This window comes from Hemicordylus capensis, chromosome 3, assembly GCF_027244095.1.
Source record: "Hemicordylus capensis ecotype Gifberg chromosome 3, rHemCap1.1.pri, whole genome shotgun sequence".
NCBI classification, from domain to species: Eukaryota; Metazoa; Chordata; class Lepidosauria; order Squamata; family Cordylidae; genus Hemicordylus; species Hemicordylus capensis.
The window spans coordinates 214,165,941-214,192,232 of NC_069659.1; positions in this window are offsets into that span (position 1 = coordinate 214,165,941).

Sequence of the window (26,292 nt, forward strand, 5' to 3'; positions counted from 1 at the left end):
TAATTTAAATGAAAAGGGTATAGGGTGGTGGTTGCATGTTACACTACTGTAATCTAAAACAAGGAAGGGATGTAATGCATGTGAACTGGGTTTTAATCTGTGGGCTATAACATATTATATCAGTTCTATGATCCTATGTTCTGATTCATAAGTTACTGGAGTGGTATAGGAGCCATCTCAGTGGGGCTGGATCTCACGTGACTCTGGTCACATCTATAGGAGGCAACTGCATGGGTCTGGTAAGTGACATGACTCCACACTGTTTTATTGTCACCCTTCCCTGGAGACTAAGGAGATGAAACTGTATGATTTATCCAACCTACATGTTTCATAACTACAGACAAATGCAGATTGGCATTGAATCCAATCCAACACGGATGCATTAAGAAATGTATCGGGAGTGTGAGAGTAAACAACAGACTGGGGGAGGATTGCTGGTCTTGTAATGAGCATGAATTGTTGCCTTTGCTAAGCAGGGTCTGCCCTGGTTTGCATTTGGACCAGTGACTACATCTGTGTGCTTTAAAATGTTTCCCTTAAGGGATGGGGTCATAGCTCAGTAGAAGAGCTACATTCAGCAGGCCCCAGGTCCACTTTGTGGCATCTCTAGGTAGGGCTGGGAGAGACTCCTGCCTGCAACCTTGGAGAACCCCTGCCAGTCATTGTGGGCAATACTGAGCTAGATAAACCAATGGTCTGACTTGGTATGAAGCAGCTTCCTATGTTCCTAGACTGTTTGGATGATTCCAGGCAAAGTTTTGGGAGAACAAATGATGAACTTATTATACACTGAGCCCTTTCTCATGATCAGTGAGAAAGGGCTTCAGTCTGCAGGGGAGGAAACCTTAAAATGCTTACCTCCCTGGCAGATGATTGAGGGCTGCTTCCTGGGTGGGCAGATTGTCCACCCAGACTATTGCTTGCTACTGCAAGCGGAATGGAGGGTCGGGGGATGGGATGCATCTTCCCATCCCACGGAACTCTTATAGTGCACCGTGTGGGAGCGCCATGCATTATAGGGATCCTCTCAGCACTGGCCAGGGGGCTACTCATATATAGGTGCCACGTGGCACCAACACACGAGCATTAAGCCTGGTTTAAGGGTACCCTTGTGCCCAAAACCTGGGCTATGTGGCGGGCTCCCTAAGCTGGCTTGCTATCGTGCTGGACTTCCTTAGCCCAGTTTTGCCTGCATGTATGAACAGCCCCACTGTGTTGAAGCATGGGATATAGCTTGATCTTGTGTATGGCAAGCTTAAACTTGCATCACGTATTCCATGTCAAGAAATGTCTCACAATTTAGCAGTGCATTGTAAAGACACGCTTGTGCTTTGCCACAGACATGGGATCGTACTGTTGAATCCTCACAGTGGTTAAAATCTTTATTATTGGGGGGAGAATTTTCTGTCTGCATCCAAAATAGCTTGAGCTGGCTCAGCTCCAGTTTTTTTCCTTTTTATTTTGTATGCCAGTGGAGGAGCAGCACAAGAAAAGGAGTGAACAGTAGAAGGTGTTGACTGTAGAGAACACAAGATCTTACAGCGTCAGAAGTATTATGTCAGTGGTCTCAGAAAAGGATAGCTTTGGTCATAGGACACAGAGCACTGAAGTCAGTGGAAGCCCAAGTGCCAATAGCAACAATTTTTTTTTTATCAGCAAGGAGAAAAAATGTGGCAGAAATTTCACTGAGGTAAGACAAAACATGAAAGAGCTTGTCTGAAAGCCAAAGTTAAAGAAACAGATGAAACCACAACTGAAAGAATGGTTGGAGCAGGAACTTCAAGTTTTCAAAGTACTGGGGTTCAATGGAAGCAGGTAGTTTTGAGTCTGGAATAGAACTGGGGGGAAATGAAAACAGGTTTTATTTCAGTTTTGTACCTGGAAAAATAGGTACCGTTGTTCAAGAAGAATGTTGTATAGCAAACTAAACCCTGTGTAGACATAAATGTGTCCAAAGAGGGCTAACCTGTTGAAACAGTATCTTTGGTATTCTCTGGAGTCTGGACTGTTCACATACTGTAGATTGTACTTATTTTAGGAAATGAGAATACAGTATAATCTCATACGCTTCCTCCTTGGGCATAGAAATGGGAATGGGAATTGAGGCCTAAGTGCATTAATTTCTGGATAAACGGGCTCCATTTGTGCTGTTTGTCTGCTGTGAAGGATGGAGTGCATGAGTAGGACTTATTCACATGGGTGTTTATGCATATGGGCTGTATTGAGCATTCAAGTTCTATGCATTGTCTGGGAGGACCTGTGAGCCTGAAGCATGATCCCACAATTCACCACATGTATGTCTTCCATATGAACCAGCCCTTAGTGTGTTCTCCATATGAGCCAGCCCTCAATACTGAAGAAAGTGAGCTTGTACCGAAAAAACTTCTGATGGTCACTGAATTCACAGAGATGCCCCAACTGGCCCTGAGTTATGAAATGGACAGTGTAAAGAGATCATTAATCCTTTCACAGCAATTGTTCTAATTCTTGAGAGTCTGATGTGTCATGATTGGGATGGGGCTGTAGCTCAGTGGAAGAGCATCTGCTTTGCATGCAGAAGATCCCAGGTTCGATCTCTGGCATCTCCAGTTAGGGCTGGGAAAGACTCCTGTCTGACACCCTGGAAAGCTGCTGCCAGTCAGTGTAGACAATACTGAGCTAGATGGACTAATGGTCTGACTCAGTATGAGGCAGCTTCCTATGTTCCCTCCTTTTTTTTTTTTTAATGCCACCTTTTTTGCTTGGAATGGTTCAAATGCAGACACTTCTCATTCATCCAGTCTGTAATGACTGGCCTGCTGAATTGCAGCTTGCTTCTCAGTGTTTCTGTTGCATTTTTGCCCCTTTGCACTGATCAAGGATTTCATTTAGTTGTGTGGAACAGATTGAAAGCGACTGCTTTGATTTCTTTCTTTCATGTTTTTAGTGCCAGGAAATAATTTCATGCCTTTTCAGAGCCCTGTCGGCCACATTTTTAAGAATGATACGGTTTGCAGTAGTGCTAATTAGAGCCGATAATAGCTTGACAGTCTTGCATTGGCAGACATCTATTATGTTTTGCTTTGGAGTGTTTGGAGGACCTGGACTCTCTTTGTGTCATACACTTGTTCAGAGTGATTGTTTGGCTAGAAAACCTGAAACTTGGATGAAAATTGATCCAAACGGAGCCTTAGAACAGAGTTGCAGTCAAGGTGGCTATAGAGTACATGCATGCCACTTTGTCACAGAGGCCCGTGCAGACTTAATGATGACTCCCTGAAAACCACAGTTCGAAAATCAGGACCCAGCCTTAGTAATGTATGTTCTCTTTTCCTCTCTCTCTCTGGCATGAATTCCCACTGCTTCCCCTTGCTGGCTTTTATCACAGTTATTGTTGCATCTGCATGGATACTGGCATGGTTATTGCTGTGAACTGGGTTCCCTGTTAGCCGTTGTTTTCTAAACTTTGAGTTTAAATCCTTTTAAAGATGCCTAGTTAGCATTAGCCATGGTACATGACTGCCTGATGTATGTGGCAGGAAAGCATCCAAGTCACTCTATGTACATTTTTGTATCCTAGCATTCTCTCAGTGCTGCTGCAGTGTCAGCTGCAGAGCGCAATCAGGTTCCAAGTGAGAAGATTGGATCATGCAATAAGTTTTTACTCCCTGACTACTGCAAGAGTTGTACTGCTTCCATCCAATTTCAGTGGGGTCTACACAGGAAAATGTCTGGCTGGATTCCCTCCCGTCCCCCTAATCCTGAAATGCTCCAAACCTGTAAATCATGTTTCTCAGCTCTTACTTCTGCAGTGCATCTAAGTACTAACTAAAGCTATACAAACACTGTCAGATACTGATAACTCACAAAACTGTCTCATTTTGCTTTTCAGACTTTGAGGGTAAACATCTTTCTTCAGTCCAAGAGTGAGTGCTTTAGACTTGTTGCCCTCTCTTGATTGCTTTGTTTTGCAAGCATAAACTGTCAGCTCTCAAAAACAGAAAGCCATTGCATGTTATCTAACCAATGTTGTTGCACATAAAGTACCCTTACATATTATCTGTTACATAGTGTGAAATACCTTAGACCGTCAAACAAGTATCAAATAGCTAGCATAACTTGTATGGAAGATTTTCCTGACAAACAACTCCTGTGTTCTGTTACAATATGGTCCAGTCTCCAAGCTGCATCAGCAGGCAAGAACCACATGAGATGGGTGGATTACATTTTAAATTACCATGCCAACAAAAGAAGAAAAAGGCTTAGGGACAAATCCTATTGTTGTATTATTTAATTACTTATTTTGGATGCATCTCACAACTACATTGTGTTTACTTTTAAAAATCTGCTTGCATGTTGTGTTAACTGTTTATTATTACCCCCTTTGGTCTCATTCCTCTGTTTCTGCCTTCTGTTTGATCCTTCACATTGAATTATTGTGTTTTGGATTATGTTTCCCTAGATGTCTTTACCTTTCTTTCTGTTTTTCTTTTTCTTTTTTACTAAATTGAATCTCGTGTTACATCTTCTGCCGATTAATCTCTCTGGTTGTCTTGTGTTTCTGCCTACTGAATGGATGGGCACAACTCCTCCTAATTTATTATCTTCTACACTTTTCATTAATGTGGCAAATTATTAGGAAGATATTAAATAAAAACCAGATCTCATTACAGTATCCTGGCAACTACCTCAACCTGTGTTATTAAATTTGTTGCCACTAGGGTATAATAACATGATTACACTTAAAAGCAAACAGAATGCATAGTAAATTCTTTGCATATAGCAACTGTTTCTGTTCCTCTCTATTCAGTGCAGTGAAGAAATTCATGTATGCAGACCTGTTCAAATTTGGTAGTGGAGGCTATCTGCAAACACTTTTTAAAAACAAACATGGTGCTGATTATCTTAGCTCTGCAATGCCTTTTCAGGAGTACTACAAGAGAGGACATAGCTCATTGGTTTGAGCACACAACTTAAATGCCAAAGGTCCCTGATTGAACTTTTGTTAAAGGTCCCAAAGCTGGACAAGACCTTGCCGGAGTCTGGGAAAGCTGGTGCTAATTGAAGTAGATAATTGCAGATGAAATGGACCAATGGGCTGGCAGTGTGAAATAGTTACAAATGGAGGAACACTATAGGTGGCAAAGCTAGGCAAGATGAAAAGGTCCTGTCCTTTTGAGAATCTTCTCCATGGAATTCAATGGCATTATACAAAGACAGCATGGCACCTCTTCCCTCCTCCACTAGGGAAATCATGGGTGACCACTTACTAAGAAGTAATTTCCCAGGATGTCCATGTAGCCCTTTGGTAAACCAATTGTTCTCTCAAGTGGGGCAATAGAATTATGTACCTGATCCAGGGTTTGGGGTTTGTAGTAAGCTGCTTTTCATCACTGGGCAGGACAAAAATAGATGGGTAGCTCGTAAGTTAGCATTTGGTTAATGGTTCTTTATACAGTGGTCCCTCAACTTACGAAGTACTCGACATCCGAAGATTTTGACATACGAATGACAAAAAATACCGGAAGTCATTACCGGTTTAGATGCGGCTTCCTCGACCTACGGATTTTTAGATGCGGTTTCCTCGACCTACGAATGTTTCCGGACCTCCGTGGATGCGCTTTTCGACTTACGAAAATTCCGACCTACGAACGTGCGTTCGGAACGGATTATCTTCGTAAGTCGAGGGACCACTGTAGTTTATCCCATTGGCAGGAAAAATTGTGTATTAACTACTGTTGTGAGTTATCTCTGTCTTTGATTCTATTTTAGAATTTTAAAAGGCTTATAAGTGAAATTAATTAGCAAAATCATTCATAGCAGGGAGTATGAGCATACATGCAGAGTACTGGAGTCATATTGCTCCACCAAATGCTGATTCTCTCTAGGGTCAATAATCTTATCTAGATGTGGCATCAGGAATTAGTTAGATTGGACATTGACTAGATGCAACAGTCTCTCATACTGCTGCTGCTGTGTCTCGCCATTTTTATTTTTTTTTACACATTTATATCCTGTTTTTTCTCCAAGGAGCCCCGAGCGGTGTATATGGTTATGTTTATCCTCACAACAACCCTGTGAGATAAGTTAGGCCGAGAGATACACGACTGGCCCACAGTCACCCAGGGAGTTTCATAACTGAATGGGGATTTGAACTCAGGTCTCCCCAGTCCTAGTCCAACTCTTTCCTTGCCATCAGCATATGATACTGATGCTTCCCAATCCTAGTCCACTCTTTCCTTCCCATCAGCATAGGGCAATGTTCCTGCCTCTTGGAGAGTTTCCATTTACAGAACAGGCTGGAGAAGGTAGCAGTGGCCCAGCAATGATGTAGGGGTCTCTGGAAGGAAAAGTCAATTTGCCTAGGGGGAAGGAATCCAGAAGAGCTGCCGCCAAGATACTTGTTGGCAGCTCCTCAACAATCCCATCCTCCATCACATTTGCCCCATTTGCTGAAGGGGAGAGTGGGAGGAACTGCCTACTGCAGCTAAGTCTTCCTTGCCATTCCCTGGAGAGCTTGGAAGGGGGTGCACCAGGACTGGGGAGGGGGCATTGTTGGGATCCAATGCAGATCTTTGTTCTAGGACCCCTGGCAACCTGGTGCTTACCTTACACATGGTTCTACCACAATAAGGACTGTATTTGTAAATTAATAATATGTCCTGAACCCGAGTGTGACAGCTAATTGTCAATTACATCTCCATGTAATGTCATAGAATTGTTGAACACTACAATAGTTTCTCAGGGTATGTGTTGTTAGCCAGCAGAAGCATTCTGTTGTTTGCATGAGTATCCCTTGTCAAGACTGCAGAATGGACAAGATGCTCAAGACTACAGAATGGAATGAAAAGGACCAATTCCAGGCTCTGGTATGACTCCACTGGTTCTCCCACACCTGACCAGTTGTACATGCTTCAGTCAGGATTCTACAAAGGCAGTTCCAATGGACCCCATGGGGAGTTCTCCTCTAGACTCTGAAACAATGAGGCTTCAAAGTTTCCTATTGGTTTGTTTTATTAGCACAATCTCTAAAGATGCAGGAATACGAATACGACACATATTTATATACTGCTTTTCAACAGACATTTCCAAAGCAGTTTACATAGATATACATAAATACAGTAGCTGCCTGTCCCCAGAGGATTCACAATCTAAAAATGCCCAGGAAGGTGGGCATGCCACTTAGAAGGAGCATTGGTGGTGGTGGGGGGAGGGATTATCTCATCTTTGTTAATCAAGGCTAGCAGGAATTCCAAGCTAAAAATAAAAGGGAGGGATGGAGAAGGCCAACTTGTTGAGCTTTCACTCAGTGACTGGAAAAGCTTGCAGACTGAGGCAGGTAGGCCAGCGGAAAGCGGGGTGGTGGTGGTCATGAAAGGCAGAGCTTCATTTTTGTCTCAATTTCTTTGACTAGTCCCCTAATTAAAACCACCCAGAGATGCAAGTTTTGGGTGCTATAGAAATATTTTAAATACATAAAATAAAATAATTCAGAAAAAAGTTTTGTTGGAGTAAAGCAACCATTTTGACATGAATGGCTGCAGTTTTATTATAAAACCACATTGCTTGTTAGAAATGCAAAAGCTGTATTTCTGCTGGTGGAAGAGCATTCTTAAGCAAATGCTCAGTGGGTGGCATCCACAGTTTGCTTTACTCCAGAGCAAGTACTTCTGTTCTGGAGCAAAGTAAACTGTGGATGCCACCCACAAGTTTTTTTTTAAAAAATAACCTGCTCCTATGCATGTTCCTCAGAAGTAAGTCCCACTCCCAGGTGAGTATGCTTATATTTGCAGTCTTAGGAGAATATTTCAAGGAGTCCAAAGTTGCAGTAAGAAACAGCTGGAAGTGTCTGTTCTGAACATTAGATGATTTCATGCAGTATTACTCAAATGAGAGAACATCCAATAAGGTTAAATGATTTTATTATTATCTATTATGCAAATTAACTCACTTGTCATATATGCTGTTTCCTCAGAGTTCATTGGTGAGTTCATTCAGATTGATGATGATTGGCATTAAACCCATTAGATAAAAAGACCATTGTTTTCAGCCAGGTTCAGGGATTGAGTTTAGGGACTAATTGCAAAATTTCTTTCTGGGAGACCATTAGTGTCTTCCTCCGTCATTCGAGAGTGGAAGCAGGAAACACAGACACACCTGCCAGTAACATCTACAGACTGAGCTAGACCTGTCTAAACAATCCCTGATAGCTAATTAGAGAATAAGCTCTGTTAATTGAGTTCTATTTAAGGTGAACTAACAGGAAGATTGACCTGATTATAACATGACTTTCCTGCTTGCGTGCATACTATACCTGTCATGCTCTCGTGGCAACACAAAGTGTTATAACTGGAAGGCAGCAGATTTCTCTCCTCCTCCCTTTTAAAAAGAGGCCTCTACTCAACATCTTACTGTAACTTATTAGAACTTTGGGGGCTTTTTGAGAGCTGTAAATGAAGGATTTTATACCCCCTAAAACTGGCTCTCTCATGAAACTTGAATAAAAAGATAAAACCCAGAGTATAGGAGTTTCAGAGATCTAATTTGGAAAAATGGCATACGAGAAACAGACTCTAACAGGAGTGTCCCTCACTTCTGAAGTATTTAAAAGGGACACAGATTGAGGAGAGGAGGCTGCTTGCTGGCCACTTCTTCTTCTTTAACAAAACTCACCACCTCCCACTCCGGTGGCTTCTCCTCAGCTGCAGGGCAATCTCCAGAGGCGACCCCCGGCCAAGCCTCCATTTAGTAACAAATAGCCCAATTTGAGTGGTTTTCGGCTCATTCTGGGCTTTGTGGCAGCGGCCATTTTGGAAGCCGCTGCTCACTCCCAATGGGCCTTTGCATGGCCTGACCCAGGCCATGCAGAGGACCATTGGGCATGTGCGGTGGCCTCCAAAATGGCCATCACCATGGAAGTGAGGCCCAGAGCGGGCCAAAAATCACCCAAACCGGGCTATTTGTTACTAAATGTAGGCCAGCAAGGGGAAGGGGAATCTTTGGAGATGGGAGACCCCTGGAACAGGAGGTGGTGAGTTCTATTAAAATTTTGCATTTTTAAAAAAAGATACACAAACCCCCGGACCCGGAATGAATGGTGGGGGGGGGGGAGTGTTCAGGGTGCACAAAACCACACAAGTCCTTGAACCGAACTGGGCAACCCAGTTTTGTGCATACCCCTAGCACCCACACTTTGCCTTGGTCTTTCAGTTGGACATTGGGCTGGGGAGGGATGATGCATCCAGGCAGGAGCAGTTTCCCTAATCACTTGCTAGAGATGCCCTTGATGAATTTCTGCCTGATGCATCTCTGATCAAGGCAAAGTGAGGGTGCATGCAGCCTCATTTCTAAAGCTGTCATCTTATACCAAACTGTACAATTTACAGCTTATATGGCACAGGAGTTAAGATGGGCACTTTAAGTTGCAATTTCCATTGGTTTTTAGAGCACAAGTGAAAATGTAATGCTGCTTAACTATCATTTTAAACTGAAGATTTTTCGATTATTGAATTTCCTGGCATTTTAAAAAGGGAAATCTGATTAGACACTATGGGGGAGGAGCTTACCCAAACCACAAGGTAGAACTTCCTGATGCTGAGCACCAAAAACTTTGTGAAAATTTCAACTAAGATAAAGTTACACTCCCCCACCACCTTAAAAAACCCAAGTAAATGAAATCAGTGGATTCAATAATAGTGACAGTGTGATCCCGCCTCCTGATTATTCAGCAGTGAATAAGGACAAAGCAAGTAGGTAGTTTGTGTTCACTTTAAATCTGTACTTCATTCCCCCCGCTTTTTGTAAAAAAAACAAACCCAAAACAATGATAATTAAAAATAACATATGCTTTAACAACCATGTCCAAAAGACTAGAGATTATCTTCACAAAAATTTCCCATACACTCCACAGTTCTCCTGCTTGATTTAATTTCCTTTAGGATGGTGTTATCAGCAAAATATTATTTATTTATTAAATTTATACCCTGCCCAAACTTACATCTCTGGGCGGCTAACAACAATTACAACACATATAAAAGTTAAAATAGTTCAACATATAACACATATAAAAGTTAAAACAATACAAAAATTTAAAAACCATAAAATTAACAAACAGTATTTTAAAAACCTGAGAAGGCTTGGGTTCTTACAAACCAAATAGTGTGTAAGTTGTACACCAGTGATGTAGCCAACCACACACAGAGACACAGACACACAGCAGCCTCTCTCTCTCTCCAGCCATTCACACACATAGGCGTACACACACACACCTCACCCATTCTGGCAAGCTTCTCGTCCCAGCCCTGGCAAGCCGGTATACCTTGTTAGCTGCCCTCCTCCCGGGGCTCAGAAGGCCTCTGTGCATGTGTGGAGTCCGTACATGTGTGAAGGTCATTTAAGCCCTGGAGCTGGAGGCCGGGGCAGCCAGCAGGGAACACTGGCTCGCTGGGTCCATTTGGGGTGAGGTCCGCACCCAAATGGGTGACAGTAGAAGCAGCAGCTGCAGTGGCCAGTGGCCGCACATGAGGCGCCATCTGAGTGCCAGGAGCAGGGCAGCTGGAGGGACAGAGCAACAAGGTCAGAACTACACTGGGCCAGCGCCCAGATGAAACTTTTGCCCCCGTAGTAAAACACTCTTCTATTAAAATGCTCCTTTGTATTGCAGCAGCGAGAAAAATGTACGTAGACCATTTAGATGTCAAAACTGCATTTTTACACGGTGATATTAAGGAGGACATTTTCATAGAGCAACTGCCAGGGTTTGAGGAATCTGGTAGGGAGGGACTAGTGTGTAAGTGCCAAAAGAACATTTATGGTCTAAAGCAAGCAGCAAGAGCCTGGAATACAAAGCTAAACCAGTTCCTAGTTAAACAAGGGTTTATCCAGGGGAAAGCTGACTCTTGTATTTATTTGAAGTTTAGAAACATAGATAGATGTTGATGATTTGATTGTTTGTTGTCCAAATAGAGAAGATATTGATGAAATTGTAGTGCATTTAAACAAAGAAATAGAAGTAAATAAACTACAGAATATTTCCTATTATCTCAGAAAACAAATAGAAAGAGAACAAAGTGGAGCTTATCTTCTTAATCTGAAAAAAAAGAGAAAAGACTTGTTAGAATATCTGGGTCTTACAGAAGCCAGCTAATGGCACAGCAGGAAAGTAACTTACCTAGGGAGCAAGTGGTTACTGGTTCAAATCCCTGCTGGTATGTTTCCCAGACTATGGGAAACACCTATATTGGGGAGCAGCGATATAGGAAGAAGATGAAAGGCATCATCTCATACTGCACAGCAGATGGCAATGTAAACCCCTCCTGTATTCTACCAAAGACAACTACAGGGCTCTGTAGTCGCCAGGTGTCGACACCAACTCGACGGCACAACTTTACTTTAGCACCCTGCTAACCCAGTAACTTTAGCACTACAGTAACCTCTTCTGGACACTATAGGCATGATGAGATGTTAATAGGTCGGTCTTGGTCAGTTAAGAGTCAGATAGGACTATTCAGTTATTGTTGAAGGCTAGTGCCTGTTTGGGTATGTTGATGTTTTAGTTTCTTACTAAATCTGTATTTGTTTTTTGAACTCAACCTACTGTCTTTAGATAATCTTTTGAGCTAAACATCTTTACCACCAGAGCATACTCTGCTGTGTGAAGACTTTAATGTTTCTCCTCATAGCCCTCTATGTGATCACCTCAGGGGCTCTGGGTTGAATAATTTAGATTATGTCTGCATGGATCCACTCAAGAGTCACCTAAAATGAGGTGATGCTGAAGGACATTCCATAGAATCTGTGCTCTCTTATGGGAATTGAAGGTCAGTTAGAAAAACTAAAATCAAATGGTAAAGCTTTTACTGTACTGTACAATGATAGGCTAGTGATGGTGATGGACTGAATACTTCTAACATGGGTGCGGGCTGTTGGAGTTCCAGTGCACTGACCTTTTGCACCGGCTATCCTAATGACCACTAGGGGCACTGGGAGCAGAGATAGTGAGTAATGGTCTCCTTAGTTGTTCTACTTGTCTCTATCTACTCTATGACCCCTGATATGGCTCTTCAGGTATTTCCTGTGCAGAGTCAGAATCCCTTCCTTTCCTCTTAGAGAGTATATGGAAACATCTTTATGTCTCTCCCTACCTATTCATTATGTAGTTCTATAGATTAGGATTGGGTCTTTCTTATCCAAAGTGTACTTCACCAATAAATACTTAGTATTTAGTTCTACTGGAAACTCCATGTATCTTCTCTAAATAGCTGCAACAACTAAATTCTGATTCTACTCTATGACTGGAGTGGGTGTAGCTTCTTTAGTGCTCTGCTAATTAACTGGGGGATAAAAATTACAACTCCCAACAGGGGATACATGCAGGGGAGGGGAATCCCTATATGTGAAAAGCTGAGCTAGCTTTCTCTCTGCATGTGTTTATGTCCAATAAACCAGGAGCATAGGAAGATTTCAGAGGTCCCTGGCACAAAAAGTGAAGATGGGCACCTGCCTTCTCTTTCAGAGAGGCACAAGTAGAAGAACAAAAAGGAAGCTGTCACCCATCTGGTGGGGACCCCTCCCTCAGGGGCCCAGGGATATCCCCGCATTGTTCAATTGTAGCTACATCCCTGCAGGGAGCGTTTTCATGGGGGAGACATACACACACACCTGTCCCTCTGAAGTGATATGGTCCCAACAGATCTTTATCCCTTGATTCTTTTGATCGGAAAGTAGTTTGCAGTTGGGAAGATGTATGGCAACGCTTCGCAAATCTGAGTCCCCAGATCTTGTTGGACTACAACTCCCAAAAGCTCTTGTGGCTGTGGAGAACGGGAATTGTAGTCAAAGAACATCTGGAACCCAAGTTGGAGATTGATTTAGTGCAAGCAAACCAGATTGTACTGAGAGAGGATCACAATGCAGGCTGAATGACCACAGTGCAGAACTAAAACAGTTAAACCAGGTTGGGGGGGAGATCTGTTTACTTGTGCACAAACAGGCAGATCTCTGCAGGAAGAAGGAATTGAATGAGCCTTTTAAGCCTTTGCTGTCGACTGCATTATATTTATATTATTTTTAATGAGAATATTATCTGTACTGTAAAAATAAAAAGAGCATATCCTTGGAGGATTTGGAGTAATCTTCATGCAGGGATATTGATTTTTGTAAGAGGCAGATTTTCAGCAGAGATTTTAAAGAGGCTCTGTGTTTTTGTTTTGTCTTTTGGACAAGCACAGATTGCTGTTTGTCACTAATTTCATGCTTGACTTAATGGTTTAAAATTTTTATCTCAGATGTGCTAGAGCATTTAAAATGCCTGTTCCTGTCACACACACCCCTCCTTCTCCATGCTTTTTGCTCTAGTCTGCTGATCTCACAGAAAAGTAGGTAAAACAGGTAAAATCAGATAAAGTCTGACTGGTATTTTCTTTCGCATAGCAATGTTGTGTGAAGGCCTTAAGTGGGGGAGGGGGGATAATTGTCCATCCAAAACAAATGTCCTCCACTAGTATAAACCTTTGGGCATGGGTTAACATATACACAGCCTTGGGTACTATAGCCCAAATACCAGAGGGGATTGCCTTTGATAGCAAAGTTCATTGGGGGCTCATTCCAGAATTCCCAATCTGTGAAGTCAGTCAGTTTGGGAAGACACCTAAGCAAGCTGGACTGTGAGCCCTTTGCGAACAGATTGATACTCTGGCTATAGGCTGACCAGGAATTGATTGATCTGCATTAGGCTTGCTCATACGACCACCAGCAGGGTAGGAGAAGAACCCAGCCTGGGTAGGAGAGTGGGTGTACACCCAATCGGCGGTCATGTGAACTCCAAACATTAAGGTAGGTGGCAGGGAGAATGATCAAGGGATGTGCACAAAACTGGCTGAAGTGGTTCCGTTTGGGTTTGAACTGGGATTGAGGTGGGTTCCAGTTCTGAGGAAGGTTCTGGTCTTGAGCACCAGTTTGCCCAAGCCGCCCTGTGGTTCAGCTCGAACTTGAACCATATTCAAGCTGGTTCTAAATGACTCACCTTAGGGAATAATGAGGAGTCAAACTGCCCCATTATTTCCCCATGGATAGCACCTAGGGGGACCAAAATAGGATGAGTAGTAGGACACCATGGATGCCAACTACCACCCAACCCCTGATGTATAGTTTTGTGTGTGGTTTTGTTGTATTGAGAAGCCGTTGGCTGTAATTATAAATAAAGTAAAGTACTACCACCCAACCACCAAAGCAATCAAGCACTAAGGTGATTTTTAAGGATAGTTTTTTTAGTTTGAAGTGTTTTGGGATTTTGTGCCATAGGAAATAATAGGGATCTGCAGCAGCCCCATTATTCCCCATGGGTAGTGCATAGGCACCCCAAAGTAGGTTGGGGGTAGGGAGCCTCAGGTGTCAGCTACCATCTGACCCCCAAAGCAATCGGGCACTCAGGTGATTTATTGTGTTTTTAAAAAAATGCATTTCAGTTTATCTGGTGTGTGATAACTTTTTTTCATAATGAATCCCTCTGGAGAACGTATGTAACATCAAAGAATCTAAACATAATGTAGATTCTTGGTTTCCACATAAGTTCTTCATAGGGAATCACTGTTGGGGAACTGGCAACTGCAGCAGCTCCTCCTTTCCCCCCTGTCCCCTACCCCCTCCAGTAGCAGGGGCACCCCTGCCAACCACTCTGGTTCGAGAGTTGCTCAGGACACAGCAAGAGTCAGACATCACCCTGACCTCTTTTTAAAATTTAGGGATAGATCTTTTAAAAGCTCTGGGGGAGGCCAGGGTGATGTCTGACACTCACCGTGTCCCGAGCAACACTCGAACTGGAGTGTATACAAACACATACACACACCTAGCACCAACCTACACTGACTGCCCACTTAACACCCTACAACAACTACACAACAGCACACTACGCACCTGTAAAAAAGAAAAAGCAAGGCAAAAGCAGGAACAGCAACAACATCACCATCCCCCCAAACCACCAAGGCCCTATTTAAATCCCAAATCTATGAGGTGAAAAGGGTTAAGAAAATTTTTCCACTTATTCTCCATTGTCCAGAAGTCCAGCTGGATAGGACAGGAGGGCAGGCAGGGGCTACTGGTGTCATGCCCTCGAGCTCCGACAGCAAGTAGGTAGGGGAAGCTGTCAACTTCCCTGCTGATTCAGGAGTGTCTGAGGGGCAGAGCCCGGCTGTCAGTGTTCAAGAAACGGCTGTGGTAGATCCAGCTAATGATTCAGAGCAGGCACGGCAACCTGAGTCAGCAGAAGGCGTGGGGGACCAATTGGAACTATGCAATGAAACACTGACATCACAACAACGCAGGCGCAATAAACGCAAAACGCAATTAGAATCTATTAGAAGAAGCAAACGCCTCTTGCTGAAGGCTGATAAGCCGTGAATTATTGCCAGCTTGGAGCTATCGGCTTCCACTATAAATCCTGTCACCAGCCGTCTACTCCTTGCTGAAAAACAACGTACGTCATTCAGTCGACAGCGTTCAGCCAAGCTGTGAACTTCCCTGGCATTTGGCCAGACCTTGACAGCTGGGCTGAGCAGCACCCACTCGTTCACAGGAGGGCAGATGTCTCGGGGGGGGGGGGGGTGGGCAGCAGGACCAAACAAAAACCAGAAACTGAGCAGTGCAATTAAAAAAGAGAGAGAGAGAGAGAAAGCCTCTGGTGTGGTGGCTGGGCACTGTCTGGCTGCAGTTGAGCCAGGCACAGCTTTAACTTTCAAATTAAATTGGAGGGGGGTGGGAAATACAGTAAAAGAAAATTGGCCAGAGGCTGGCTGGCTGGGCACAGTCACCCAGCAGGAGCCAGGCAGGCTGTCACACTGTTTACAAAACAAGAAGAAGAAGCAGCCCACCCTTGGGAGGGAAGAAAAAAATCCCAACAGGAAAAAATTAATAAATAAATCCAATCAGGCAAAAAGGCAGTAAAGCCAAAGGCATTCAGGCAAACCTCGGTGAAAAGCAGAGACTCCGACACAGCAACAGCAGCAAGTCAGGGCAGCTGCAGCCAGCTCTCTCCAATCCGAAGCTCGAGAAAGAGTGGCTTTACAAGGCCAGAGGGTGGCCTTTAAATGTTTGTTTATTTATTTTTATTTAACATTTGTATACTGCCCAAAACATGTTCTCTGTGCAGTTAACAATAAAATACAATTTGCATACCCTTCCTTTGCTGCACCCTCTTGTCCCTTCCCCCCAGCCAATGGGGTGACAGTTGCCACTGTGTGGCACAATTGACTAGCCAACCAAAGGGCAAGACACATCTGGCCAATCAGGGCAGTGTCAGCTTAGTCAACCTCTGAAAGTGACACACAGTGTTACAAAATGGCCACCGCCACTTGCATGAAATGGCAGCTTGAGCCTTCAAGCCACCTTCGAGCCAGCTTGGTTCGAACCGGGCTCGGCTTGATCTCGCCCTATTTTTTTCAATGGCCGGTTTGGCTCGAGTTTGAGCTGGCTTGCACACCCCTAGAATGATCGTGTGTGAGGCAGCAGCTAGGTAGAACAGCTTTTTCTCCTCCCTCAGTAAAATACTGGGGGTGCTTGCCAGTTTGGCAAAACTGTTTTTTATGCCATGCCCGGAGAGTATCCCAGTCATGTATAGGCCCTTTGGCTCCACTGCCTGCATGACTGTCTTATCTCCATGCACTATGATTTCCCGCCACTTGAGTAGCTGGGGAACAACCTAACATGTTTCTGAAGTGGGCCTCAAGAGGCATAGGCGAAAGGGAACAATTCTTCCCAGCAGCACTGCCGTGTAAGTAGTACGGTAATACGTTTGTTGTTGTGACCACAGGTCATAACATAAAAAAAGAAATTCAACATACCAAGAAGTTGCATCAGTTAAGTTGAGCTAAACCCAATGCCACATTTTAGAATGTATACATTTCTTTCTGAGTTTAAAAGAAAGCTTAGCGAAAGTAGCAGCTTGGCAGCTGACATGTGGAATCGCATCCACGCACTGATGTGTGTCTGCTTCCCAATCATGACTGGACCTGGTCCTTCTAGCAGACCTTCCTTTCCTCAGGAGGGAGTAGTCTAAGTCATGGGAAAGGGCTGTCTCCTTGCAAGTTTTAATAATAAATAGAAGCACACGGATCTTAGGGCAGAATGTATGTACAGCTTGCCCTTCCAGCTCTCCTGTACACAGTGTGTGAACTGAAACAGGACAAAAGGCTTCCTACTTTGAAATAAAGAGTACGTGCTAGCCCTGTCTCTTCTTTTGGATCAAGTGGCATGTTGAATCATTCCCATGGGAATGTTATTGCAGGTCTGCTATATACACCCCAGGACAAGGGACTTCCATTTGATAACCTATAATTATCACATCTCCAGGCTTGCTTCTCCTCCTCCCTCATGTGCAGCATGACCCTGATTCCGAATGGAAAGAGGAAGAGTCGGGAGAAGAGCCTGTGCTTGAATTATGAGAGGTCAGAAAGGGTTCAGCCCCCATTAACTGTTATTTTCAGAAGATTACGGGGGGGGGCATGATTCAGTAAAATTAGTGGGGATTTCATGTTGCTTCTACGAGTACATGACTTAGCTGCAGTGGTCAGTTCAATCTGGAGGGATGAATGATATCTGATGAGGCAAGCACCCCCAGAGATGGAAAACACACGATAGCAGTACCCAAATTTGCAATGGTGTTTTAAAAGCTTGTTTTAAAAAATCACAAAAACTAGCATAACATTTTACCAGTGTCAGAAGAATGCAAACAATTGGTCGGAATGTCCTCTGAAGATTATTCCATGGAGAGAGTACAACCATTTGTCCATTTTGACCCTAACCCTAAAGCTTTCCTCTGTACAAAAATGACTGCAGTTTTACCCTAATAACTTGGGGGTATAGGGATAAAGGACAGGTGATAACACAGAGAAAGCTGCCTTGTAAACCACCCTGAGCCATTTTTGGAAGGGCAGTTTATTTTTTTATTATTTATTTATTAAAAAATATTTTTATACCACCCAAAACTTGTGTCTCTGGGCGGTTTACAATAAAAATCATTTAAAACATTAAATCAATTAACAATTAAAATCATTTAAAGCACTGAAAACATTTAAAACCCAATAACCATTATTATTAATTCTCATAGACGTGCCTGTCCTGGATGTGTGGGGATACATCCTGGCACTCAGCGGATTGGCTGGGCGGTGGAGGCTCGCGCGCAGCAGGACTCAGGAAGCCGTTGAGCTGCTGCCAGGAGAAATGGCGGTGGGCGGCGGGACCGGCCGTGGTGAGGAGGAGGAGGAGGAGGTGGGTCCTGCTTGGCCACCGGTGTCAGGAGGCGGCGTGGCAGGAGCAAATGGGCCGGCAAGCCAGCCAGAAACCACAAATGGGGAGCGGGGGGGCGGGAGTGGGCCGGGTGGGCATCAGAAATGCCCGGGGGGAAGAGTTAGGGAGAAAGGACTGAAGTGGGTGGGGGAATAGTCAGGAGAACTAGGGGCGCAGATGCTATGCGCCCAGTCAGCTAGTAAAAAATATGAAAACTATGAATCTGATTAAAAGCCTGGGTGAATCAATGTGTCTTCAGTGCCTTTTTAAAAGTTGCCAGAGATGGGGAGGCTCTTATATCAACAGGAAGCGCATTCCAAAGCCCAGGGGCTGCCCAGGTATAGAAATTGAATAAATAATAAATAAATAAATAAATAAATAAAGCTGTAGGTACAACAATGCTATTACTGATTTTCCATTGCTAGTGGGGTTAGGGTTTGCCAGAAATCACTAGGAGCATTGATCCCCTATGATGGTACCAATGACCAAAATTTGTTTGCCTGGCTCATACCTTTATACCCCATAATTATAGCACTGGAAATCTATAGGGCTACAAAATGGTCACCTCTAATAGCCCATGGTATGTTACTGGAGCAATGAATTTCGGACAATAGCAGTGCTTGTGATGGCTTCAGGTGGGGAAAATGGATGATGGAGATTATTCAAGTGGTGGAGCAAAAGCAGTTGTGAGCAATGGTTTCCAAATGTCAGCAAGTTGCCCAAGACACAAACTGGGCCAAGCCATAAAATGGAACAGGCTTTTAAAGGAAGTTTCCCTGGAACAGCAAACAAGGAAAGCTTAATTGCCTTTAGAAATGCCGTAAGTGGTGTGTTTTGGCAGTGCTTAGAAAGGGGAGCATTGACACACAGAAGGACATGGAGTTGTTATAATTGTGCACATGGGTCGGGAGGTGGGTTATCTTGAGAACAAAGCTGAATAACTGTAATGGAAGGTTTCCCAAAATACAGGCCCTGGCCCTGGAGAGTGGGTGGTTACCGTGCTAAGGTAAGCAGATGGCTTCATCTGAGTGACAGGAGCTCAGCCCTTCCTGCCATGCCACAAACCTTTCTAAAAATGTGTAGGTAGACCTTGATAACACAACAAAGGAAAGGGCAAAATAACCTGATGAGTTCTCAAGTGGGCTGCAGGCTACACAGCAAAATGTGAGTATGGGATTTCTATTCAGTACATGAAAGAAGCAGGCTTATGTGGGGGATGCCAAACCTCGGGACCGGCAAAATGCATTTGATGTAACTATTTTTAAGGTACCACCTCTGTTCAAAATGCTGTGAGGTAAGACACTGGCTAGCAGCCTATTGAAAGCATGCTTTGATTGTATAAAATGCCCCCCCTCGCACATGTATGATATCTGTACAGCCTGACATCTGATGGACAATAGGATTGTGATTAGCTGTATAGCTATTGCCAGCCACTGGAATCTGTGTGACAAGACACCAAGTGAGAGCTAAAATAACGTAAGAACAGTCCTGCTGGATCAAGCCCAAGGCCCATCTAGTCCAGCATCCTGTTTCACACATTGGCCCACCAAATGCCTCTGAGGAGCCCACAGGCAAAAAGTCAGGGCATGCCCTCTCTCCTGTGGTTGCTCCCTGCAGCTTGTATTCAGAGGCATCCTGCCTCTGAGGCTGGAGGTGGCCTATCGCCCTCCGACTGGTAGCTGTTGATAGACCTCTCCTCCATGAAGTTATCCAATCCCCTCTTAAAGCCATCCAGATTGTTGGCTGTCACCACATCTTGTGGCAGAGAATTCCACAAGTTGAATATGCACTGTGTGAAAAAGAACTTCCGTTTATTGGTCCTAAATTTCCTGGCAATCAGTTTCATGGGATGACCCTTGGTTCTAGTGTTATGTGTGTGAGAGAGAAATTTCTCTCTATCCACTTTGTCCATACCATGCATGATTTTATAGACCTCTGTCATCTCTCCCCGCAGTCATCTTTTTTCCTAAACTAAAAAGCCCCAGGTGTTGTAGCCTTGCCTCATAAGGAAGGTGTTCTAGGTCACTGATCATCTTGGTCGCCCTCTTCTGTACCTTTTCCAGTTCTACAATGTCCTTCTTTAGATGTGGTGACCAGATGTGGTGACACAGTACTCCAGGTGTGGCCGCACCATAGTTTTGTATAAGGGCATTATAATATTAGCAGTTTTATTTTCAACCCCCTTCCTAATGATCCCTAGAATGGAATTGGCCTTTTTCACAGCTGCCGCCCATTGAGTCAACACTTTCAATGAGCTGTCCACCACAACCCCAAGATCCCTCTCCTGGTCTGTCACTGACAGCTCAGATCCCATCAGCGTATACTTGAAGTTGGGGTTTTTCATCCCAATGTGCATTGCTTTACATTTGCTAACTATGGTATTCCACTGGGTTAACCATAGAAAGAAGAGAAAAGAATGTTATGAGTTGGAGGCTTGCTGGAAAAGAATCACTTTGGGGAGAGGGTAGAATGTCAAATGTGGACCAGGGAGACCTGAATTCAAATCTCCATTTAGCACCTAACCTCTCTGAGTGACTCTTGGCCAGTAACCATCTTTCAGCCCAATTTATTTCAGATACAGGTGAAACTCGGAAAATTAGAATATCGTGCAAAAGTCCATTAATTTCAGTAATGCAAATTAAAAGGTGAAACTGATATATGAGACAGACGCATTACATGCAAAGCGAGATAAGTCAAGCCTTAATTTGTTATAATTGTGATGATCATGGCGTACAGCTCATGAAAACCCCAAATCCACAATCTCAGAAAATTAAAATATTACATGGAACCAAGAAGACAAGGATTGAAGAAAAGAACAATATTGGACCTCTGAAAAGTATACAGTATACTGTGCTTGATTTGCCAGCAAACTCGCCTGACCTGACCCCATAGAGAATCTATGGGGCATTGCCAAGAGAAGGATGAGAGACATGAGACCAAACAATGCAGAATTGCTGAAGGCCACTAATGAAGCATCCTGGTCTTCCATAATACCTCATCAGTGCCACAGGCTGATAGCATCCATGCCACGCCGCATTGAGGCAGTAATTGCTGCAAAAGGGGCCCAAACCAAGTACTGAATACATATGCATGCTTATACTTTTCAGAGGTCCGATATTGTTCTATTCTTCAATCCTTGTCTTCTTGGTTCCATGTAATATTCTAATTTTCTGAGATTGTGGATTTGGGGTTTTCATGAGCTGTACGCCATGATCATCACAATTATAACAAATTAAGGCTTGACTTATCTCGCTTTGCATGTAATGCGTCTGTCTCATATATCAGTTTCACCTTTTAATTTGCATTACTTAAATTAATTGACTTTTGCACGATATTCTAATTTTCCGAGTTTCACCTGTACTTGTTGTGAAGATAAGAACATAAGAACAGCTCTGCTGGATCAGGCCTAAGGCCTATCTAGTCCAAAACCCTGTTTCCCACCAGATTTCTCTGTGAATCCCACAGGCAAGAGTTGAGGGCATGCCCTCTCTCATGTTGTTGCAACTGCAACTGGTATTTATATGTATCGTGCCTCTTAGCCTGGATGTGGAACATAGCCTAGGGATGTGCGAACAGGTTCGATGGTCCAATATCAAACTGAACCCCCAGTTTCGGTTTGGTATCAGACTAACACACGGACCCTGGGCTGTTCAGGGGGTTCGCAATCTTTTTAAAAACAAATTTTTAAAAATTGTACTCCTACCCTCTGGGAGTCTTCTCCAAGGCAGCGCTGGGGAGTTTCCTAGGGTGGTCCTCCCACCAGCCTCCCTTATGCGGCAAATCACCCTTTTGAGGCAGTTTTCGGCCCGTTCCCAGCCTCACCCCTTTTGTGGTGGCCATTTTGGAGGACGCCTCGCATGCCCAATGGACCTCTGTGTGGCCTGACCATGCAGAGGCCCATTGAGCATGTGTGGGGTCTTCCAAAATGGCCACCACAATGCGGTGTGACCCAGATCGGGCCAAAGACTGCCTGAAGAGGGTGATTTGCTGCGTAATGGAGGCTGGGGGGAGGGGGAACCTCTGGCAATCCCCTGAGGTCTTGGAGAAGCCCCCCGGAGGAGATTAGTACAAAAACATTATAAAAAATAATTATAGAAAGGACTGTCACCCACCCCTCAAACTGAATTGGGGGGGGGTTTCTAGGGGGTGCAGAACCAAACTGGCCAGGTCCAGATTCGAACTGAACCAGGCCAGCCGGTTTTGTGCACACCCCAACATAGCCCTCAGACTAATAGCCATTGATAGACTTGTCCTCCATGAATTTATCTAAGCCCTTCTTAAAGACATCCAGGCTGGTGGCTGTCACCACATCTTGTGGCAGAAAATTCTATAGGTTAATGTATGCATTTTGTGAAAAAGTACTTCCTTTTGTTGGTCCTAAATTTCTTGGCAATATGTTTAATGGGATGGCTCCTGGTTCTAGTGTTATGTGAGATGGAGAAAAAATCCTATTTATCTACCCTCTCCACACCATGTATAATTTTATAGACCTCTATCATCTCTCCCCTGAGCTGTCTTTTTTCTAAACTGAAAAGCTCCAGCTATTATAGCTTTACCTCATAAGGAAGGTGTACTAGACCCCTGATCATTTTGCTTGCCTTCTTCTGATCTCCTGTTCTATAATGTCCTCCTTAAGATATGACCAGAACTTTACACAATATTCCAAATGTGGACACACCATAGATTTATATAAGGGCATTATGATATTAATAATTTTATTTTCAATCCCCTTCCTAAGGATTCCAAGCATGGAACTGATCTTTTTCACAGCTGACACAAATTGTGTTGACACTTTCAACGAGCTGTCCACCACAGCCCCAAGATTTTCCTCCTGATCAGTTACTGACAGCTCTGTATTATGTGAAGTTGGGTTTTTTTGGCCCAATATGCATCACATCAAACTTGCTTACACTGAATCACATCTGCCATTTTGTTGCCCACTCCCACTGTTTTGACAGATCTTTTTGAAGCTCTTCACAATCTGTTTTGGATTTCACTACCATAAATAGTTTGGTGTCATCTGCAAATGTGGCCACCTTGCTGCTTACCCCAACCTCTAGATCATTTATGAAAAAATTAAAACACACTGGTCCCAGTACAGATCCCTGGGGAACCCCACTTCTTACTCCCCCCCCATTTAGAGAACTGTCCAGTTATACCTACACACTGTTTCCCGTCCTTCAACCAGTTACTAATGCACACATGAACCTATCCCCTTATCCTATGACTGCTGATTTTTCTCAAGAGTCTTTGATGAGGAACTTTTTGAAAGTTTACTGGATCACCTTTATCTAGGGTTGTGCACAAAATTGGATTGACCGGTTCAGTTCGAGTCTGGACTGAACTTGATCCAGACCGGGCATGTTCAGTTTTGCCACCCCTGCACACACAGACACGGTTTGGTGTGGGTTTGAAGGGGTTCATAATAATTAAAAAAAACATTTTTAAAACTCACCACCATCTGGGGACTTCTGCATGGTTGTGGGGGGTCTCCAGAGGTTCCACCTCCCCCCCCAGCCTCCATTTAATTCCAAATAGCCCAGTTTGGGTGGTCTCCTGCCCGTTCCGGGCCTGTCCTCCATGATGCCCATTTTGGAGGCTGCCACACATGCCCAATGGACCTTTGTGTGGCCTGGTAAATGAGAATTTGTTTCACTTCTCTGCAGTTTCAGTATCCTCCTTAATAATACCTTTCACAGACCAACCTCCTCCTCGGCAGTTTTCCTGCTCCTGATGTATTTAAAAACGTTTTTGTTATTCCCCTTGATGCTTTTATCTAAATGTTCCTCAAACTCTCTTTTCACCTCCCTTATTGTCTCCTTGCATTTTTATTTATTTTTTTTTTGGCCAGAGTTTTGTTTCTTTCTGTTCTCTTTATTTGGGGAGGCCAGCCTTCCAATTTCTGAAGGAAGTTTTCTTCCCCTTTATAGCTTCCTTGACTTTACTTGTTAGCCATGCTGGCATCCTCCTTACTTGGTGATACCTTCCCTCCTTTTTGGTATACATTCTAACTGGGCTTCTATTATTGTAATTATAAACAAACTCCATGCATTCTGTTTCCCTTTCAGTTTTCTTTTGACCAAACTCTTCGTTTGAAAGAAGTTTCTTCTTCTGAAGTTCAGAGTGTTTGTGTTAGACTTCCTTAGTGATTCTCTCCCCACATGTACGCTGAATTTGATTGCCCAGTGGTCACTGTTCCCTAAAGGATCCATGACACTGAAATCTCACACCACGTCCTGGGCACCACTCAGAATTAAGTCCAAGACCATCTCCTCTCTGGTTAGTTCCATGTCTAACTGTTCTAGGGCACAGTCATTCAGTATATCTATAAATTGGGCCTCTTTGTCATTACCTGAATGTGAATTTACCCAGTATGTGTGGGTAATTAAAGTCACCCATTATTACAACTCTGTCTCTCCTTGACGCCTCCCTGATTTCCTCCTGCAACTCCCAGTCACTGTCAGTGTTTTGATCTTGAGGGCGATAGCACATCCCCGGTAGCACATTTCCTTTCAGGCCTTGTATTGTCACCCGCAGAGTTTCTGTCGTGGACTCCCAGTCTTCCGAGGTTTTCTAGCTTGATAGATTCTATTCCTTCTTTAGCATACAGATAAAATGAGGAAAATTGTGCTCTCTCCTCCCCCCTCCCGCCCTGGACAGCTGAGCTTAGTGGAGGAATGGTGTGATATGTAGTGACATATATGTGATGGATAAACAGGATTGTAGCAAAAAGGTTTCTGGCTGGCAGAAATAGTTGTTTTGATATAGTGGTCCTGGACTGATGTTACTTTGGAACTAGTTCCCTCAGTGTGTGTGTCCTTTCCACGCAATCTACCTATATATCTATAAATAAGCCGTCTCTTACAGAATGCAACATAAGCCTCCAGTGTGCTCCAAGAGAAATCACCCAGTAAAAGGCTTTCTCTGGAACGTCTGATAACACCTGGCAATTGAACCCTATTTGGAATAAAACTGCAATGGTAGGAGTACTAAAACCTTAATGGAAATAGGACTGCAATAGTGGGAGTGCTGGGTGGGGGAAACATGCACAGTGGGCAAAGGTGGACTAAGAAGGAGGTGAAGAAAAATGGTAAAAGTGTTTGGCACAAAGGCAGTATATGTGGATGATTGTTCTCTCACCTCACATTTTCTTTTGTTTTGTGCTTTTGCTTTTGAAGCATCCGGTTTCTGCGTCCTCTTTTACTACCATTGAGGTTAAGGTCACAGCCAGAAACAGTAGGAGACTATCCTCGCTAGAGAATGAGTGTTGAGCAATTGAAGGAACAGCTTGTGCAGACCATTTCTGAGCCACTTTGATTTGGAGACTTCCCCTTCTCCCGCAGGCAACAGTTGAAAAGAACAACTGTCCAGCCTGATGCTTATGAGCTGTTAAACAAAAAATGTTGCTGATTAATTTGATCATGGTTTTTTAAACTGAGGAACTGAAAATATACTGGGCAACTATTTAAAAAAGTAACCTTTCTAAACATTCACCACCTAATGGCACAGTGAGGAAATGATTTAAGTAGCAAGCCAGAGGTTGCCAGTTCGAATCCCCGCTGGTATGTTTCCCAGACTATGGGAAAAGCCTATATCAGGCAGCAGCAATATAGGAAGATGCTGAAAGGCGTCATCTCATACCGCATGGGGGGAGGCAATGGTAAATCCCTCCTGTATTCTACCAAAGACAACCACAGGGTTCTGTGGTCGCCAGAAATTGACTCCTACTTGACAACACACTTTTACCTTTTTCTAAACATGTTTTTTAAAAAAACAAACCTGCAACTAACCTGAGTGTCCTTTAGTAGGGATGTGCAAACAGGTTCGGTGTTGAATGTGTTCCATATCGAACTGGTTCAGTTTGATAGTTCAGGTTCGAACCAAACCACCCCAGTTTGGTACGACCATGGACCACCACCATGTGGTGGGGCGGTTCAGGGGGGTTCGTGAGTAAATTTTTTTTTTTAATAGTACTTATCCCCTCCGGGGACTTCTCTGAGGCTGCGGGTAGGGTCCACAGAGGTTTCCCCTGCT